The sequence below is a fragment of the Chanodichthys erythropterus genome, chromosome 12 (assembly GCF_024489055.1).
Source record: "Chanodichthys erythropterus isolate Z2021 chromosome 12, ASM2448905v1, whole genome shotgun sequence".
Taxonomy (NCBI): Eukaryota; Metazoa; Chordata; class Actinopteri; order Cypriniformes; family Xenocyprididae; genus Chanodichthys; species Chanodichthys erythropterus.
The window spans coordinates 245,634-265,583 of NC_090232.1; the positions used below are offsets into that span (position 1 = coordinate 245,634).

General features: G+C 45.7%; 1 pseudogene; it reads right to left on the minus strand.

The window, feature by feature from the left end:
- The window catches only part of LOC137033186 (integrin alpha-M-like), a 43,103-nt pseudogene that overhangs the window by 13,175 nt on the left and 9,978 nt on the right, over nucleotides 1-19,950 (minus strand).

The following is a 19,950-nucleotide window of genomic DNA, read 5'->3' on the forward strand; positions in this document are numbered from 1 at the left end:
ATAGACGAAATATACCTTCATGAAGATGGGGAAGCTGAAACAGGAGATCCCAGAATCCAACAGGACGAACTGCTGCAGAGTCCTGGATGACGAATCACTCTGAACGAAGAATCCTCGATTGATTCCTCTTATCACGTCCACATTCAGGTTCAGAGAAACATTCAGGTTCTTCTTGAGAGATCCTGAGAGACATGAGAAGGTAAGACATGGAGGCCATGCTCTTCATGTGACAGAAACTCTTTGAGATGTCATTGGCGTTACCGCTGCTACTGGTTCGCTCGGCCACCGTCAAACAGGAAGTGAGATTAAACGCGTTTAACTCTTTGTCACTCGGGCATTCAAAGTCGGTCAGACTGATTTCACTGGGACTGAAACTGAGCTGTGCAGATACAGACATCACAGGACGAGCCCTGAGAAGAGAGAGAAAAGAGTAAACAGTTAATGATACAGTGAGACTAACTGGGCCTTGAAAAACTTGACCAACTCAAGCTGATAGTTTACTAAAATCATTACATTTATTCTCCAAAAACAGTTAAAAACTGGCCACTGATGTGACTGTACTCAAACAGAGCCAGAGTTCATAAATGACACCTTGTGTTGAGACCATGAGAGAATCTTTACATTATTCTGTAAATGAGTGGTAAAATGTCCTACTTGAGCAGCACAATCCCTCCTTGTGCTCCGATCACCACATCTGTCAGATTATCATCGCTCATGTCCATCTGACCGGACAGAGACACTCCAAACTGCTTCAGACCGGGCAGAACCGACCGCGCTGGGATCCGCTAAACACACACACACACACACACACACACACACACACACACACACACACACACACACACACACACACAGGTCTATTGTGCCAAAGCGGTTCATCATTCTACATGTTTATCCTAACAATTTTTTGTTCTAAGAACATTTTCTAAACATTCAGTTTTGTTTACGGGAACGTTATAATATCCAGTTTTCTTAATGTTAGTGGAACTTCAAGAAGTTCTTATGAAGGTTTAAATGTTTGTTTTATCGAAAAATTCTTCTGTTGAAGTCACCATTATGGTAATCTGTATTCACTTTAGTTGGGCTCTTAACCCTTGACTTTTGTTAGTTTATTTCTCTCTCAACAATTGTAATAGTGTTTTTAGAAAACATTTGCGTATTGCTCAAGAAAGAGAAAAATGAAAAAGCAGATTGAAAGGTCTGCTTTAATGGCTGCTCTCACACACAGTTTTGCAGTAATTCCCACATTATAAATGCGAAACCTGCGGGAATTAGTAAAATTATATACGCAATACTCACAATCCTGAGCCAAAATTCGCACCGTTTATTGTATCAATTTAATATTGATATTACAGTATTAGATTGTGGTAGCATACGGAAGCCAAAACTGTGGTATCGAGCCAGCCCCACTCTGACGCAGTGAATGTGTTTTCTGAACAAACTTTTAAAGCAGCCAGAAAAAAACCTACCAAAACAACCAAGGGTCAAGAGCCCAACTACAGGAAACACTAGTCACCTCAATGATGACTTTAAATGCTTGTTCCTCTTTACTTCAGTGTGCCATCACGAATGCTCAATCATCACTTAATTATCTCATTAACTCCATCACTGCTTCATTTCAACACTGTTGTGTGACACAGGTGATTTTGCTGTGTAACATACAACGTTAATCCATTTTAAGCCAGAAATTTTGTTACCCTTAATGTTTAAAATACATTTGAAGAATGTTGTTCAAAGAATGTTTTCTGCCAACATTATGAAAAACAGTCATGAAATACTTATGAAAATATGTTATGATTTCATGAACATTGTTTTAAAAGTGTTTAATTATAACACTTGCATAACCTTTACATAAATCCAAGTATTCCAAGTATGTTCTTTTAAAATAGCACTCACAACCTTATTCGTTTGAAGTTAATTGTCATTCTGATGTTTAAAGGATATTCCAAGTATGTTGCTCTAAGGATGTTTTTTTCCCCAAAATTTATGATGCCATTTAAAAAACCTACAAACAATGTAAAAATAATGTTTTGTGCTAACGTTTTGAAAACATTATTAAAGACCAGATAACATTCAACAAACGTTCTATTAACGTTACTGGAAGAAAATTTGTTCATTATTTTGCCAGAACATTAGCAGAAAGTTCTGAGAGCATTCCCTGTTAGTTGGGGTGTTTGGGATTGAGGGAACTAAAGCAAAGTCTCACCTGAGTGTGTTCAGGATTTATTCCATGTGTCCTGTCACCCAGGTAGATGTAGACGACTCCCTCACCGTCATTCTCAAGTGGTGCTCCGACTGCCACATCCGACAGGCTGTCTCCATTCAGGTCCTTTAATGAAGCCAAAGATGCTGCAAATCTGCCTGTGTTTGACTCGCTCACATTCAGTGTCTTCTGAAAATACTACAGAGAGAGAAAGAGAACTTAATATTTATTCATCGGCACATGAACAGTGCCGATACTTCTATGACTTTAATATGATTCACCGGGAACCTATTACACCGACAATCCCATTGGAGCAGGGATGGAAGGGTAACTGTCTTGCAGAGTTCAGCTTCAGCCATAATCAAACACATCTGAACCAGCTAATCAATGTCTTCAGGATCACTAGAGCTACAGGCAGGTGAGTTAATCAGGGTTGGAGCTGAACTCTGCAGGACACTGACCCTCCAGGACTGAAGTTGCCCATCCCATCACTGGAGAAACACAATGGTGATGACTAGCAAACTTCCAGTCACAGGCCCTGACATTAACCACCATATGTTTTTGTATTTATAACTGGAAAATGTTGTGAATCTGTCCATACCTCCTCTGATAAAGCGTAGACGTACAGCCTTCCTTCTGCCCTCGGCTGAGACTGATGAAATAATGGAGCTCCGACCAGAAGGAAGTCTGAGTCTCCATCCGAGTCCAGATCCAACACACTTAGAGACGCTCCGAAATATGATCCAATCTGATGACAAAAATCAAACAAAATGAATGCCTTTGCATTTTAGCATAAGCTATATGAAAATATGTTCTGCTTTACCAAGGCAAACGTCAATGTAGATTTATTTTTACTTTATTTTAACCATCTTAAAAATATATGTAAACTACGACATATGCTCTCAATGAAGAATGCAGAACAGTTAGTTCATGCGTTCATGACCTCAAGGTTAGATTACTGTAACGCTCTACTGGGTGGTTGTTCCTCCCGCTTGATAAATAAACTACAGCTCGTACAAAATGCAGCAGCTAGAGTTCTTACTAAAACTAGGAAGTATGACCATATTAGCCCAGTTCTGTCATCACTGCATTAGCTTCCTGTTAAACATTGTATAGATTTTAAAATCTTGTTAATTACTTACAAAGCACTAAATGGTTTAGCTCCCCAGTACCTAAGTGAGCTCTTAATGCATTATAGTCCTTCACGTTTATTGTGATCTCAGAATTCAGGCCAGCTGATAATACCTAGAATATCAAAATCAACTGCAGGTGGTAGATCCTTCTCCTATTTGGCACCTAAACTCTGGAACAACCTAGCATTGTTTGGGATGCAGACACACTCTGTCAGTTTAAATCTAGACTAAAAACGCATCTCTTTAACCTGGCATACACATAACACATTATATATTTATATTTTCAAATCTGTTAAAGGATTATTAGGCTGCATAAATTAGTTCAGCCGGAACCGGGAACACTTCCTATAACACCAGATGTACTCGTTACAACAGAAAAAGAATGGCATCTACGCTAATATTAGTCTTTCTGTTTATCCCGAGGTTTACCGTAGTCAACCGGATTCGGGGCCGTTTCCAGATGAGACCGAGGACCGGCGCCTTGACACGACCACAACGCAGCCCTGAAGTATCAGCAGAGATCGAGTCGACTAGATCATCCATTGTGAAGACATCATCAACACGACAGCCAGTGTCACAGTTTCCTCAAAATTATAATCACGATTATTAATTACGTTTATTCTATGTATGTTCATGTAACTATGGCTATTTTGCAAGTTCTTTACCAACCTACACTTCACCCAAAAGGCCTGTAGGTGGCACAAAGACTTCGATTTAACCAACTATGATAACTTCGTTAGATGGTAAATCAATACAAAACATGGTTTTGGTGAGCACTTTGTAATATGTATTCACATTAGATTTTAAAGCAACACAATTCGTTTGCAATAAGACAAACCAGATTCAAATTGCCCGGCAAATTCGTAAAGCAAAGAAAAATCATTTCTAGCTGATCAACATTATGAAAACTGGTAAAACCTTTAGGAACTTCAAAAGATAAAACAGCGACATTCCTAATATTACTTCCAATATTTCCAAATTATGTTCATTTTCATAGAGCGGGCCAATATCCTGACGTTTATTTAAAATCAATCGAGAGAAGCAGATATCGTTATTGTGATAAAATACAATTAATCGTGCAGCCCTAATTTAATTTAATTTGACTTGACATTTATTCAACAGTGCTTTGATCTGCCTGCATTGACACTATTTTTTAAGAGCTGCTGTGCAGCCAAAATTATGAACCAGTTATCAATGTAAAGCTGCTTTGACACAATCTGCACTGTAAAAAGCGCTATATAAATGAAGGTGACTTGACTTGACTTGAATCCTTTTGTTCTGGTCTGGGTATTTAAGGGAAGGTGGCAGAGAAGCCATTGGGGAAATTCTGTAGTCAAGTCAAGTCAAGTCACCTACTGAAAGAAATGTTTCCAGAGGTCGTAGGTCCACTTCTTGATATAATTAATTCATCTTTAACACTAGGACACGTGCCAAAAACCTTTAAGCAGGCTATTATTAAACCTCTTATTAAAAAAACTCAACTAGATCCGAGAGATTTAGTAAGTTACAGGCCAATCTCGAATCTACCTTTTCTGTCAAAGATACTAGAAAAGGCAGTTTCAACACAACTGTGCTCCTTTTTAGAAAGAAATGGAATCTGTGAGGATTTCCAGTCAGGATTTAGACCAAACCATAGTACTGAGACTGCTCTCGTTAGAGTTACAAACGATCTACTCTTATCATCCGATCGTGGCTGTATTTCTCTATTATTGTTATTAGATCTCAGTGCTGCTTTTGACACTATCGATCATAACATTCTTTTAAAAAGACTTGAAAACTATATTGGCATTAGTGGAATTGCTTTGGCATGGTACAAATCGTACTTATCTGACCGTTATCAGTCTGTAGTAGTTAATGAAGAGATGTCGTATCGATCACAGGTTCAATATGGAGTACCACAAGGCTCAGTACTAGGACCGTTGCTTTTCACTCTGTACATGCTGCCCTTAGGAGAGATAATTAGGAAGCATGGTGTTAGTTTTCACTGCTACGCTGACGATACTCAGCTCTATATTTCCACGCGCCCTGACGAAACCTACAAATTCACAAAACTAACAGAATGCATAGCTGACATTAAAAACTGGATGACAAGAAATTTCTTATTATTAAATTCAGAAAAAACTGATATCCTAATCTTTGGACCAAAAACTTCCTCACGAAAAAACCTTGAATACTCTCTAACACTTGACGGGTGCTCCATTAAATCTTCGTCCTCAGTTAGGAACCTGGGTGTGCTCTTTGATACCAATCTTTCATTTGAAAGTCATGTTTCTAGTATCTGTAAAACCGCCTTCTTCCATCTAAAAAAATATATCTAAATTACGACATATGCTCTCAACGACAAATGCGGAACAGTTGGTTCATGCATTCATGACCTCAAGACTAGATTATTGTAACGCTCTACTGGGTGGTTGTTCTGCTCGGCTTTTAAACAGACTACAGTTGGTCCAAAATGTGGCAGCTAGAGTTCTTACTAGAACCAGAAAGTATGACCATATTAGCCCAGTTCTGTCAACATTACATTGGCTCCCTATTAAACATCGTATAGATTTTAAAATCTTGCTACTTACTTATAAAGCTCTAAATGGTTTAGCTCCCCAGTACCTAAGTGAGCTCTTAATGCATTATAGTCCTTCACGTTTATTGCGATCTCAGAATTTAGGCCATTTGATAATACCCAGAATATCAAAATCAACTGAAGGCGGCAGATCCTTTTCCTATTTAGCACCTAAACTCTGGAACAATCTTCCTAGCATTGTTCGGGAAGCAGACACACTCTGTCAGTTTAAATCTAGACCAAAAACACATCTCTTTGCTCTTGCATACTGTGGCGAGGGGGGTGTGGTTCAGCGAGGTCTGCAGCGGGAGATCTTTGGTGAGTGAGCGAGTTAAATGTAAATCACGAACACCTGTTTCTCGTTTCAGTAATTGGCGCGGAGACAGGTTAAAACGCCGCGAGAAGCAGGAGTCGGTGAGAGAGAGGGGGACTGCTGACTGAGCCGCTGGTGCACGACACGTTGGAGTGAAGCCCTTTGTGGATTGTATATGCCGTGACCAGAGTGAAGCCCTTTGTGGATTGTATATGCCGTGACTGGAGTGAAGCCCTTTGTGGATTGTATATGCCGTGACTGGAGTGAAGCCCTTTGTGGTTTATTTTGTTTTGTGCCTTGCACAGTTTTTGGTTTTACGTTTCTGAATTTTGAAATAAAGCTCAGTCAGCAGTTAACCGCCGACCCTGTCCCCTTCCTTCCTACACTAACGAACACTGTTTGTACTACACTGGTGCCGAAACCCGGGAAGGAAGCTGGGTGGCTGCTGCCATGCAAACTTCGTCCTCCCCTTCGACATTTGCTCAAGTCATCGCCTCCCTCGCGGTCCTGCATCAGGAGCAACATCAGGCCCAGCAGGAGGACCGCGAGAGGTTCCGGAGCTGGATTGACCGGGAGGTTCGCCAGGAGACCATCGGGCAGCCGGCTGCACCTACCCACCTGCCGCTGAACAAAATGGGGCCATGTGACGACCCCGAGGCCTTCCTCGACTTGTTCGAGCGGTCAGCCGAGGCAAGTGGCTGGCCGCGGGACCAATGGTCCATGAGATTGGTCCCGCTCCTCTCGGGGGAGTCGCAGGTGGCGGCGCAGCAGCTGCCAGCAGAGAACCTCCTGGTCTTTGACGATCTTCGGCGGGCCATCGTCCAGCGGGTCGGCCGGACCCCCGAGCAGCACGTCAACGCTTCCGTTCTCTGGACCTGGGCGAGTCCGGCCGGCCCTTCGTGTTGGCCCAACAGCTCCAGGACTCGTGCCGCAAATGGCTACTGGCTGAGGGAAGCGACGTGGACCTGGTTATCGATCGCGTGGTACTGGAGCAGTTTATCACTCGGCTCCCCAAGAAAACCGCCGAGTGGGTCCAGTGCCACCGCCCCACGTCGCTGGACTCAGCCATCGAATTGGCGGAGGACCACATGGTGGCGTGCCAAGGGGTCGGCGAACCCCTACCATCTGCCTCTCTCTCTCCTTCTTTTAATTCCCCCTCTCTCTCTAAACCTGTCCCTCTACCCAGGTCTCGTCCACCCGGCCCGCCACATGTTCCGCCCCGAGGGCGGGGTGGAACGGAACAGGGCCCGTATTATGGACCAAGAGCCCCGCCCAGGGGGGCGGGACTCCCTGCCGCCGGGCCGGACTCCGCTCCTGCTTCTCCCCTCTCTCCGCGTCAACCATTTAACCCGCTCTCTGCCACAAAAGCGGCGGGCAGGTCTGGGCCGGCCTGTTGGCGTTGCGGGGACCCGGAGCACTTTGTGGACAGGTGTCCAGTGATGGAGGTTGGGGCATTGATCCGGGTCCCGGACGATCCGCAGGCTGCCCCCGGTCAAGCTGGCGAGTACCAAATACCAGTGAGTGTCAAGGGGGGTACGTATCAGGCTTTGGTGGACTCAGGATGTAACCAAACCTCGGTGCATCAAAGCCTGATTTCGTCCGGGGCATTGGATGCAGGCCGCTTGGTTAAGGTGAGGTGTGTGCACGGGGATGTGGTGGAATATCCGTTAGTGCCCGTCATTATTCAGTTAATCCGCACCTCCGGCATCCGATAATTTTGGGTACAAATTGGCCTGCATTTAACAAATTATTGGGGTGTTTATGCTCGGATGCCTCTTGGGAGAAAAAATCGCGGGATAAGGAGGTGCCAGTACAGGCAGGAGAGACTGATCAGGGACCAGTGAGTTCAGCTTCAGGGGAACAGAGCGAAATTGGAAGACTTATTCTTTCAAATCGCGATGACTTTCCCCTGGAGCAGTCTCACGATGAGACGCTAAAAAACGCGTTTGAATAGGTCAGCACTATCGATGGTCAGCCTCTCCAGCCTGGACGCCCACTTTCTTATCCGTATTTTGCGATCATAAAAGATAGGTTGTATCGAGTGACCCAAGACACTCAAACAAAAGAAGATACGACCCAATTATTAGTTCCAAAGAGCCGCAGGGAAATGGTTTTCCACGCGGCTCATTCTAACCCGATGGCTGGGCATCTAGGACAAACGGCCACTCTAAATCGTCTCATGACCCGATTCTTTTGGCCGGGCATTCACGAGAATGTGCGCAGGTGGTGCGCGTCTTGTCGAGAATGTCAGTTGGTTAACCCACCGGCCACCCCAAAAGCGCCGTTGCGCCCCCTTCCATTAATGCAGGTCCCCTTCGACAGAATTGGTATGGACCTCATCGGGCCATTAGAGCGATCAGCAAGAGGGCATCGCTTTGCATTAGTCATTGTGGATTATGCAACGCGATATCCTGAAGCAGTGCCACTCCGCAACATTTCCGCTAAGAGTGTTGTGGATGCACTGTTTAGTTTAATCTCCCGAGTGGGGATTCCGAAAGAAATCCTCACTGATCAAGGCACGGCGTTTATGTCACGCACGTTACGCGAACTTTACGAATTGTTGGGCATTAAATCCGTGCGTACCAGCGTCTTTCACCCACAAACGGACGGGCTGGTCGAACGGTTTAATCGCACGCTTAAATCCATGATTCGTAAATTCGTTCAAGAGGACGCCAAAAATTGGGATAAGTGGTTGGAACCTCTGTTATTTGCAGTGCGAGAGGTCCCACAAGCCTCCACGGGGTTTTCCCCCTTCGAGCTTCTCTTTGGACGCCAGCCTCGTGGGGTGTTAGACATCTTAAGAGAGACTTGGGAGGACGGACCATCTCAGGCCAAAAATGAAATTCAGTATGTGCTGGACTTGAGAGCAAAACTCCACACATTGGGGCAGCTGTCTATGGAGAATTTGTTACAAGCCCAGCACAGACAGAGCCAACTGTATGACAGACAAGCCAACTTACGCAAATTTGCACCGGGAGATAAAGTGCTTGTATTACTTTCCACTTCAAGCTCGAAATTACTTGCAAAGTGGCAAGGACCATTTGTGGTGACACGGCAAGTCGGTGAGCTCGATTATGAGGTTGTGCGTTCCGATAGGAGAGGAGCACGTCAGATTTACCACCTCAATCTCCTTAAAAAATGGAATGAGGCAGAGTCAGTGATGCTGGCGACGGTGATTAGCGGAGAGGATGATCTCGGGCCAGAGGCGAATATCAGAAAACAATCCCTCGCTCTGGCCCCGGGGGGAGATCACCTCTCGCCCTCACAGCTCACTGATTTATCCAAGTTACAAGCAGAATTTGCAGACGTGTTTTCTCCCCTACCGGGCCGTACAAACCTCATTCAGCACCACATCGAGACAGAGCCGGGCGTGGTGGTTCGCAGCCGGCCGTATAGATTGCCTGAACACAAGAAAAATGTAGTTCAGGCAGAATTAGAGGCTATGCTTGAAATGGGAGTAATAGAAAAGTCCAGCAGTGACTGGGCGAGCCCGATAGTTTTGGTTCCCAAGACGGACGGCTCAGTTTGGTTCTGTGTGGACTACCGCAAGGTGAACGCAGTGTCGAAGTTCGACGCGTATCCAATGCCTCGGGTGGACGAGTTGCTTGACCCGCTAGGTACGGCTCGATTTTATTCGACACTGGACTTAACGAAAGGGTATTGGCAGATCCCCTTGTCGCCATTATCCAAAGAAAAGACAGCTTTCACGACGCCGTTCGGATTACACCAATTCCTTACCCTTCCGTTCGGGCTGTTCGGGGCACCGGCTACCTTTCAGCGTCTCATGGATAAAATTTTGCGGCCCCATGGTGCATATGCTGCTGCCTATCTGGACGATATTATCATCTTCGGTAATGACTGGCAGCGGCATATGCAGCATTTGAGGGCCGTCCTGAGATCGCTGAGGGGGGCCGGGCTCACGGCCAACCCGAAGAAGTGTGTGATCGGGCGTGTGGAAGTAAGGTATCTGGGCTTCCACTTGGGGCATGGACAGGTGCGTCCCCAAATTGATGAGACGGCAGCGATTGCGACCTGTCCGCGCCCCAAGACCAAAAAGGAGGTTAGACAGTTCCTCGGGCTGGCGGGATATTACAGGAGGTTTGTTCCTAATTATTCGGCCCTCACCAGCTCGTTGACTGATCTAACTAAAAAGGATGCGCCAGATACGGTCCAGTGGACGGAGCTGTGCCAGCAGGCCTTCACCCAGGTAAAGGCTGCTCTTTGTGGCGGGCCATTGCTTCACTCTCCTGATTTTTCTCTCCCTTTTCTGTTACAGACTGACGCGTCGGACAGGGGGCTGGGTGCTGTCCTGTCCCAGGAGATAGAGGGAGAGGAACGGCCGGTGCTGTACATTAGCCGCAAGCTCTCAAAGAGGGAAGCTAAGTACAGCACCGTTGAGAAAGAATGTTTGGCTATCAGGTGGGCCGTCCTCACCCTCCGCTATTATCTCCTGGGACGGGAATTCACTCTCTGTTCGGACCACGCTCCCCTGCAGATCACTCGTTGGTATCTAGCATTACAGCCTTTTAAGTTCAAGGTGGTCCACAGGCCGGGTGTTCAGATGGCTGTGGCCGATTTCCTCTCCAGGAATGGGGGGGGGGGCTGCAGGCCGGACGGCTCCCCGGCCTGAGTCGGGCGGTGGGTGTATGTGGCGAGGGGGGCGTGGTTCAGCGAGGTCTGCAGCGGGAGAGAGCATCGGGAGATCTTTGGTGAGTGAGCGAGTTATATGTAAATCACGAACACCTGTTTCTCTTTTCAGTAATTGGCGCGGAGACAGGTTAAAACGCCGCGAGAAGCAGGAGTCGGTGAGAGAGAGGGGGACTGCTGACTGAGCCGCTGGTGCACGACACGTTGGAGTGAAGCCCTTTGTGGATTGTATATGCCGTGACTGGAGTGAAGCCCTTTGTGGTTTATTTTGTTTTGTGCCTTGCACAGTTCCCTTTCGTGGGAACTATCGACGCTGCGTGACAACGCATTGGGAACCTTCTGCGTGACGTCGTCACTGAAGCACTCATGTATCTAACCAATCGCGTAGCGAGACGTCAGAGACGGGTGACGTCACGGACCAGGAAACTATAAAGCACACCCGGATGCAGAGCACGGAAGCTTCTGTGTCTTCAGCAAGCACTCTATGTTATCGTGTGTCTTATTTGGTGTTGTTTGTCTTATTTCATATAAACAAGTCACGATATCTTTGTCTGAGGACAAGAGTATCTCACACCAATCCATATATATATATATATATATATATATATATATATATATATATATATAAAAAAGACACGTATTATGGCGAGAAACAGCTGTTGAATGGGAGTTGAGTAAGCCTGGGCAGCTCTCGAGGGAGCCGTCTGTGTGCACTATAAAAAAAAAAAAGAAAAAAAAAAGAAACTCGCTCTCAGAATACTGTGTTCCAGTGTTCCCCGCGGATCACGGAAAAGAAGCCATTCGTGGGGTTCACAAATGGATCTGACAGAGGGGTTAGAGACGGGCGTTGCCCTTTCTCTGCCCTTACCTGCCAGGTTCAGTGCCGTCTCCCAGGTGGAAGCACGCTCTGCGGTTTCTTCCCCGGGTTGAGGCACCGGTATTTCACATGCCAGCTCTGAGGAGGTGGATATTGTGATATCGATCTGAGGACTCGCCACCTCACACACATCGTGTTAGGGAGTGGAGCATGCACGTCAGTTCAAAAACAAAGCAGCTGACGGTTCATTCATAAAAATGTCCCGGAGTGTAAAAGAAATGAACTAGCGGGAGTTTTTATCTCCACTCCTGTTGGCTTTATTCTCGAGGGAATAAAAGTCTAACACGAGGCTTAGATCTCGCGTTTGCCGAGGCAGCGCGTGGATTAAGCCTGCAATAAGGAATATATAGCTCGAATCTCGCGTTTGCCGAGGCAGAGCGTAGATTAAGTGTGCAACAAAAAATATACGGCTCGCTCGGATCTTGCGTTTGCCAAGGCTGCGCATAGATTGCGTGCACGTAGTATATATTGTATATAATGTTTATACATAATATATATATCTGGAGGGAACTGAGTAGACGGGAGTTTCCCTTTCTCTCTTTCCCTATAATACCTTGCAAACTATTACGAGCTATAATTCTCTTTGTATTCTAATATATTCAGCCTGTCATTTTTGACTGTTTTGGGCTGCATTTAATTTAAGGATTAAATGAAATATTGAATACATTAAATTCTGAGGAATTTAAAGGAAAAGGGTGTCACCACCCTTGCTCCCCCGCAGAAGGCTTGGGGACCGGGACAGGTGACACAGCTGAAGTCCTTGTGAAGTAGGACAGATCTGCGGACTGTTATTACCACCAAGAAGGCTTCAAAGAGGTCCTGACATCTGTGGGCCAGGATCCATGAGGGCAGCCCCCTCCGGAGGGGGTCCTGTGTTAGAATATCTGACACCCGTCCCCCTTTGGCGCCCTCAGGGGGCCGTTATGCTAACCCTGCCACCCAGTGTGCGTCAGGGCACAACGGTCTCCACCGACTCTCCGAGGAGAGCCGGTTATGACTTGATTTGTCTGTTTTCTGCCGGTGCGCCGCTCCAGAACGTTGAATCGAGTGCTCAAAAACACCAGAGGTCAGTCATTTCCCCCGATCACCTTGCTCCCGGGAGTTCTGGAGAAAGTACGCCGGGAAGGGGTCAGCCTAATACTGGTAGCCCCCTTCTGGCCAACCAGAATATGGTTCTCGGACCTAGTGTCCTTACTAGACGGCTCCCCAATGGAGCTTTCCCTTAGACAGGACCTCCTGTCGCAAGCGGGCGGCTCGATAATACATCCCCGCCCAGAACTGTGGAAGCTATGGGCCTAGCCTCTGAGGGGGCCAGGCTCATAGATGCTGGTCTTCCAACTGAGGTTGTGGAGACCATCCTTAACTCCAGAGCTCCCGCCACGAGGAAGCTTTATTCCTATAAACGGAATTTACTGTACAGGGGGCCGTTATGCTAACCCTGCCACCCAGTGTGCGTCAGGGCACAACGGTCTCCACCGACTCTCCGAGGAGAGCCGGTTATGACTTGATTCGTCTGTTTTCTGCCGGTGCGCCGCTCCAGAACGTTGAATCGAGAACACCAGAGGTCAGTCTCGAGAGACTGGTTCCCTTAGTAGATTTTATGGTAGAATGGAAACTTCTACCGAATATATCAAAATAGATGCTGCTCATCAGAGGGTTACAGGGTCTCGCCCGCCCAGATTCAATGGGGTCTTTCCCATAGTGGTGACCCCCAAGCAGTCTCTGGTTATGGAACAAGAGGTTATGACACTCTTGCGAAATGGAGCTATAGAAAGGGTTCCTCCTACCAGCAAGCTGTCAGGCTTCTACAGCCACTACTTCATTGTTCCAAAGAAGGATGTGTCCTATCATAGATTTACATGTGTTAAATCACTCAATACGAAAGCTCAACACAGTGGTGGCTCAGGACCAGGGGATTTTCTCCGAGGGGAAATCCCTTTCACATGATCAAAAGTCGCGCAGCAATGCCTTCGTGCTCTGGCCATGTGGAAAGATCCCTGGTTCCTGTCCCAGGTACCCGTGCTGGGGTCTTCTGGTCGTCGTGTAATGCTTACGACAGATGCCTCCCTCACGGGCTGGGGGGCGATCATGAGTGGTCGCTCAGCTCAGGGTCTATGGGAGGTCCTGGAAGGTGTCAGACAAGTTCTTGACACTTAAAACTATCTTTCTCCTGGCCGTCTCTTCTTTGAAGAGAATTGGTGATTTACAAGCGCTGTCAGCAGTTTGCACCTGGTATGGTGAAAGCCTTTCTGCATACCAGGCCGGCACATAAATCGGTTGGAGATGATGGTGGTGTTTCTAGCATTAAAACACTTTCTCCCAGACCAGAGAGGCCATCACGTGTTGGTCCGCACGGACAACACGGCAGTGGTCTTATATATAAACCATCAGGGGGGTCTGCGGTCTTGCCAACTTTACTACTTGGCTCGTCGGATCCTCCTATGGTCCCTAGGGAAGCTGCTCTCTCTGAAGCCAGCTTTCATCCTGGGGTATAAAGGGAGCAGACGCCCTGTCGAGGCAGGGGCCGAGGCCCGGGGAGTGGAGACTCCACCCAGAAGAGGTGGATCTCCTATGGAAAAATTTCGGTCGAGCGGAAGTCGACCTATTTGCTTTGGGAGAGTCAACCCAGTGACCACTCTGGTACTCCCGAACACATCCAGCACCTCTGGGTCTGGATACCATGGTACAGACGTGGCCGAGGCTACGTCTGTATGCATTTCCCCCGATCACCTTGCTCCCGGGAGTTCTGGAGAAAGTACGCCGGGAAGGGGTCAGCCTAATACTGGTAGCCCCCTTCTGGCCAACCATAATATGGTTCTCGGACCTAGTGTCCTTACTAGACGGCTCCCCAATGGAGCTTTCCCTTAGACAGGACCTCCTGTCGCAAGCGGGCGGCTCGATAATACATCCCCGCCCAGAACTGTGGAAGCTATGGGCCTAGCCTCTGAGGGGGCCAGGCTCATAGATGCTGGTCTTCCAACTGAGGTTGTGGAGACCATCCTTAACTCCAGAGCTCCCGCCACAAGGAAGCTTTATTCCTATAAACGGAATTTATTTTCTGTTTGGTGCAGACAGAATAATATGGACTCTGTCCACCCTCCTATCAGCTTTGTGCTAAGATTTCTCCAAGAAAAATTATCGGAGGGCCTATCGCCTTCAACCTTGAAGGTTTACGTTGCGGCTATCTCAGCCTTTCATGCTTCTCTTGAGGGTGGCTTCTCGGTGGGTCGAGACCCCCTCGTTACTCGCTTCCTTCTGTGGCACACTGAGGTTGAGGCCAGCCTGGGACCTGGCTGTGGTATTACAAGGGTTAGCTGAGGCTCCCTTCGAACCACTCTCATTGTAAAACAGTTTCAGAGACTGTTGGGTCTGATGGCAGCTGCGTCCAACGTGATTACTATTGGCCTTCTGCACATGAGACCCTTACAGTGGTGGCACAGGACCAAGGGGTTTTCCCTGAGGGGAAACCCTTTTCGCATGATCGAAGTCACGCAGCGATGCCTTCGTGCTCGGGTCATGTGGAAAAAGCCTTGATTCCTGTCCCAGGGACCCATGCTGCCGCCACGAGGAAGTTGCATGCCTACAAATGGAATTTGTTTTCTACCTGGTGTAGAAACAATAATACGGACCCTGTCCTTTCTTCTATTAGCTGTGGGCTAAAATTCCTCCAGGAAAAATTCTCTGAGGGCCTATCTCACTCAACCTTGAAGGTTTACATTGCAGCAATTTCAGCATAACATGTTCCTCTTGAGGGGAATATCTCGGTAGGGCGAGACCCCCTTGTCACATGCTTCCTCCGTGGCACATTGAGGTTGAGGCCTCCAGTGCGCACAAGGGTTCCGGCCTGGGACTTGGCCGTGGTCTTACAGGGGTTAGCTGAGGCTCCCTTTGAACCACTAGAGGTTCCTGAGAGGTTCCTCACTCTTAAATGATTCTTTTATTGGCTATCACTTCTCTGAAGCGGATAGGAGACTTACAAGCACTTTCTGTTGCTCCTTCTTTTCTTGAATTTGCTCCAGGAATGGTGAAAGCATTCCTGTATCCTAGACCGGGTTATGTCCCAAAGGTCCCTACCAATGTCCCAGGCCCCATTGTGCTTCAGGCCTTCTATCCTCCTCCATTTGTATCTGCGGATCAGGAAAAATTTAATCTGCTGTGCCCAGTAAGGGCGTTGGATGCTTATGTCCACAGAGCTGCCCTGTGGCGTAAGTCAGATCAATTGTTTGTCTGTTATGGGTCCCCTAAAAAAGGCGGCCCAGCATCGAAGCAGAGAATGAGCAAGTGGGTGGTCGAGGCCATCTCACTTGCCTATGAAGCGGCCGGACAGCCTTCTCCTTTGAATGTTCGCGCCCATTCAACTAGGGGTATGGCGGCATCAAAAGCTTTGATGTCAGGAGTTTCCATGGGTGATATATGTGATGCAGCAGGATGGTCATACCAGCACACATTTATTAAGTATTATAACTTTAATATCGGCTCCACTCTGGGGTCCTCCGGGTTGTCAAGATAACTTTGACAAGTGTTTGAGCTACGGCTCAGTTGGGATTGCGTTCCCAATGCGTTGTCACGCAGCGTCGATAGTTCCCACGAAAGGGAACGTCTCGGGTTACAGATGTAACCCTGGTTCCCTGAGTAGGGAACGAGACGCTGCGTCTCTTGGCGTACCCCTGCACACTTGTGAGTGCTTGCTTCAGACTTATCCAGAAGCTACCGTGCTCTGCATCCGGGTGTGCTTTATAGTTTCCTGGTCCGTGACGTCACCCGTCTCTGACGTCTCGCTACGCGATTGGTTAGATACATGAGTGCTTCAGTGACGACATCACGCAGAAGGTTCCCAATGCGTTGTCACGCAGCGTCTCGTTCCCTACTCAGGGAACCAGGGTTACATCTGTAACCCGAGACGTTTTTGGTTTTACGTTTCTGAATTTTGAAATAAAGCTCAGTCAGCAGTTAACCGCCGACCCTGTCCCCTTCCTTCCTACACTAACGAACATTGTTTGTACTACACATACACATAACACATTATCAATACATTAACATTTTTTCAAATCCGTTAAAGGATTGTTACGCTGCAATAATTAGGTCGGCCGGAACCGAGAACATTTCCTATAACACTAGATATACCTGTACATCAGAATAAGAATGGCATCTACGCTAATATCAGTCTCTCTGCTTTTCCTGAGGTTTGCCGGGTGCTGGATCCAGGCCGTATCCAGATCAGATGGAGAACCTGTGTCTGGACCTGACTACAATGTAGCCCAGGAGACAATGGGCCTACAGATCCAGTTCTGGCTGCATCTATAATTCCGATTTTTAATCCCCGTATCCGCTTACATATATTTATATATAATCTATTTTTAATCTCTATAATAAAAATGTATAATTCAGATTTTGATCTCCATATACATTTACATATATTATATATATCTTCCAAGGGGTTTTTTCCCTCCTAGGACTTTTTTCCCAGTGTTAGCACGCTGGGTTTTTCTCCTAGGGTTTTTTTTCCACCCCTGGGAGTCAGCCAACCATCTTGTATATGTTACATATTACCACGCTTGTTTGTACAGCTTATTTTTAACCACTTCCCTTTTTTCTGTGCTTCTAATATGTAAAGCTGCTTTGAAACAATTACCAATTGTAAAATTACTATATAAATAAATTTGACTTGACTTGACTTGACCTTTATTTATATAGCGCTTTTTACAATGCAGATTGTGTCAAAGCAGCTTTACATTGATAACTGGTACATAATTTTGGCTGCACAGCAGCTCTTAAAAAATAGTGTCAATGCAGGCAGACCAAAGCACTGTTGAATAAATGTCAAGAATACTATTGAATATCAAATGTCAAGTGTCCCCAACTAAGCAAGCCAAAGGCAACAGCGGCAAGGAAACCCCCAGAAACCCCCATGCAGTGATGGGTGAGTGTCTTAAAAACTCACACACACCATTGTGTGTACATGCATTTCTTACTCTGATTCTCTTAGAATCAGAACTGTCTGTGAGATCCACGTATCCCGGTGCATCTGAACGAAGAATTAAAAGTATGGGATACCCAGAATAATCAAAGATCTGAATTAATACATAACCAATAGTTTTTGTTTCTAATTAGAATCACAATCTAAATATAAAAATCTTTTGAAATTGGAGACAGATTAAGCGCACCGCTAAAGTAAAATTGAAACTAAATTCTAAAAATTAAGTGAACTTCACAGGAGCGCTGGAAAGCATTATACCTTTGCCCAGGCCATTGGAATCCGCTCGTTGGGCAGACAGGTGGTCCTTACAATCTCATGAGAGTGTGTGGTAAAAAGGTGTTTGCAGTTATATTTAATGTCCTATTGACTGTAGGATTTGAGAAGCCCTGCTCCTGCCATTGGAGAATCTGAATATCATGAGGTTTTTCTTCACTAACTTGTTCTCCGGTGATGTTCCCAGTCACTGTCCATGCGCCTTCATTCTTGGTGAAGAGGGTCACCAGACCCGTGTGTTCGGCCCGCGGCGCCCCAGAGAACAGAAGAGAGATGCCGCTTCTCATTCCCAGCACAGCAGAGTAACCTGAACATCATCAGCATCATTAAAACATGCAGAGACTCTTCACATCAGACCAGAAAGGAACAAAAGCTTCAACATACCCATGTACGAGTCTTTACTGACAGCTGGATCCTTAATCTCTGTCTCTTTAAATCCAAATCCTGACCCCGTCACTTCATACAGAGATCCACACCAGTCATTAGATCCAACTGAACCCACAATCACAGAGTCCTGAAACAAATTAAACAGTGTTTATTGAACACATTGTGTCTCTCTTTAAATAAGTTAAATTATAATTAACATTTTCTTAAAGATAATAAAAATCTCAGCCAGTGCTGTAAACTATTTGTAAACTTTATTTGTACTTTACTATAATATTAAAGGTTACAATTTTTGTAATTGTTTTAGATATAATCAACACAAAAAAAAAAAAAACACGTAATTTGCACATCAGACGGTTGTCATGGAACAGAAGGCAACAGACAGGTTAGTAGAATATAAACAGAGTTTATTGAACAGTTTGGAATGAATGACAGGATCTGGATGTAGCAATGATGAGTATTGCAGTTTGAGTGAGTCTATGGATGAATTAGCTGGAGAGTAACAGTCTGTGTATTACAGGTGCAGTGGTGACGGTGGAGACGGTGATGCTGGCTGAGTGGAGGATCCAGGGAGATGACAGGAGGGACAGAAGATAGGTCAGGTACAACATGTAGGTTTATCAGGTGAACATATAAGGTGAACATAACAGGTGGGTTGTTGAGCTTGTCATAGACGTAGCATTACACATAGACGTACATGTTGACAAGACCAGACAACTGTGGTGAGGATGGTGACTGCTTATGAAGGGAGAGCTGATGAGTGATAATGACTTGCCTGAGGAAAATGTAATATAAGATATTATTCTCAATCAGTTTTATTGATATCTTTCTGTGGTTAATACACTGGTTGAGAGATTACAAACATATTTAGATGGTCTGTTCATCTTCTTCTCGGTTAGCAAATAATGTTGCAATACTGCATGCCCCTTCTGGATTGGAGTGTGGATCACCTGTAACTGACTGTATTCGTCGTCTAACTGCATGAACCAAGCTGTGATGTCCATACCGTAAGATTTGGGATGAATACATGTACCGTTACAACCCTATTACATGCAATCATTTGTCAATAAATAAACCAGATCAGTGGTGCTCTGGTTTTAGTTGAGTACCTTCAAGTTGCAAACCAATATTGATTTTTGTATCGTAAGTGTTCATTAAACATGTTCATTAAACATTTAAATTCATTTATATTTCCATGAATGGGATAGACACAACAATATGTAAAATTAGTTACATATTCAAGAATGAATATGACAATTTTTGGACCAATTTTGATTTCTAAATATTATTTTCTTCATTTATTTTTATTTGTTTATTTCAATAATTCATAGCTTTTAAGCACAATCCATGAGCATTTCTCAACCAGCTCGCTAGTTCAGAGGTTTGGCCATTTCTTCGACCGTCACAGTGTTGAAATTGTTCCAGTGCACTGATACATTCACCACTAAACATTCCCATAATGCACCACAAAAACCAGGGAGAATCATTGCCTACTGACAAACTGACAAATCGGCAGCATTTTATGAGATTTTGAGAGGTTTCATTTGACCTTAGAATATTTGGAATATAGTGCACAAATCACATGA